Genomic DNA, 1,217 nt, shown 5'->3' on the forward strand with positions numbered 1-1,217 from the left:
TTGGCTAATTGACCGATTTGATTTTCCAAGGTCTTGATAGAAACCGCCTGACTCTTGCACAACAGCTTAAGTTCCTCAAAATCAGCACTAGTAGGTGCAGCTGCACTTCCCTGTTGAGGATATGATTGCCTCGTAGCATACTGCTGTGGTTGCTGGAATCCAGGTTGGTTAAACTGTTTACTCACTCCTTGCTGATATGGTGGCTGAATAGCATTCTGATTATTCCCCCAGCTGAAATTTGGATGATTTCTGTTGTTAGGATGATAGGTCGCTGGCACAGGCTGCTGTTGTCGCTGATAATTATTCACATATTGAACAGATTTGTTTACAAGAGAACACTGATCCGTAGCATGAGAACCTGCACAAAGCTCACAAACCATAGCTATTTGATTAACTCCATACGTAGCCAAAGAATCAACCTTCATTGATAGCGCTTGGAGCTGGGCTGCAATAGCGGTGGCTGCATCAACTTTCAGAATACCTGCTACCTTGCCTGACGTCATCCTCTGAGTTGGGTTTTGATGCTCATTTGCAGCCATCATCTCTATAAGATTATACGCCTCAGTATAGCTTTTAGCCCATAAGGCTCCTCCAGCTGCTGCATCGAGCATGGGCCGAGATTGGGCCCCCAAACCATTATAGAAACCAGTGATCACCATCCAATCCGGCATTCCATGATGTGGACATTTTCTCAACATTTCCTTGTAGCGTTCCCAAGCCTCACACATAGATTCTGTAGGTTGCTGCGCAAACTGAGTAAGAGCACTCCTCATAGCAGCAGTCTTTGCCATTGGATAAAACTTCACCAGAAACTTTTGTGCAAGATCTTGCCACGTAGTGATGGACCCAGCTGGTTCAGAATGTAACCAGTCTTTAGCCTTATCCCTCAGTGAGAATGGGAAAAGCCTCAACTTGATAGCCTCATCAGTCACGCCATTATACTTAAAAGTGCTGCAGATCTTGACAAAATTCCTTATGTGCATGTTGGGGTCTTCAGTTGCCGCTCCTCCAAAAGAAACAGAATTCTGCACCATCTGAATAGTGCCCGGCTTGATTTCAAAGGTGTTAGCTTGAATAGCCGGATGAAGGATGCTTGACTAAATGTCATCAATTTTAGACCGAGAAAAATCCATAAGAGCTGGATCAGCTTGAACAATACGATCTCCCATGTTTACTGGTTCTTTCTGCTCAGTTCCTGAATCCGAATCCTCAAAATC

General features: G+C 44.5%; 1 non-coding gene across 1 annotated transcript; it reads left to right on the forward strand.

Annotated features, from left to right (window-relative positions):
- Positions 1–669: 669 nt before the first annotated feature.
- On the forward strand, positions 670–776 carry LOC141681275 (small nucleolar RNA R71). Its single transcript, XR_012558715.1, has one exon. It is a non-coding gene; the product is annotated as a small nucleolar RNA R71 (small nucleolar RNA).
- Positions 777–1,217: the final 441 nt, after the last annotated feature.

This window comes from Apium graveolens, chromosome 8, assembly GCF_009905375.1.
Source record: "Apium graveolens cultivar Ventura chromosome 8, ASM990537v1, whole genome shotgun sequence".
NCBI classification, from domain to species: domain Eukaryota; kingdom Viridiplantae; phylum Streptophyta; class Magnoliopsida; order Apiales; family Apiaceae; genus Apium; species Apium graveolens.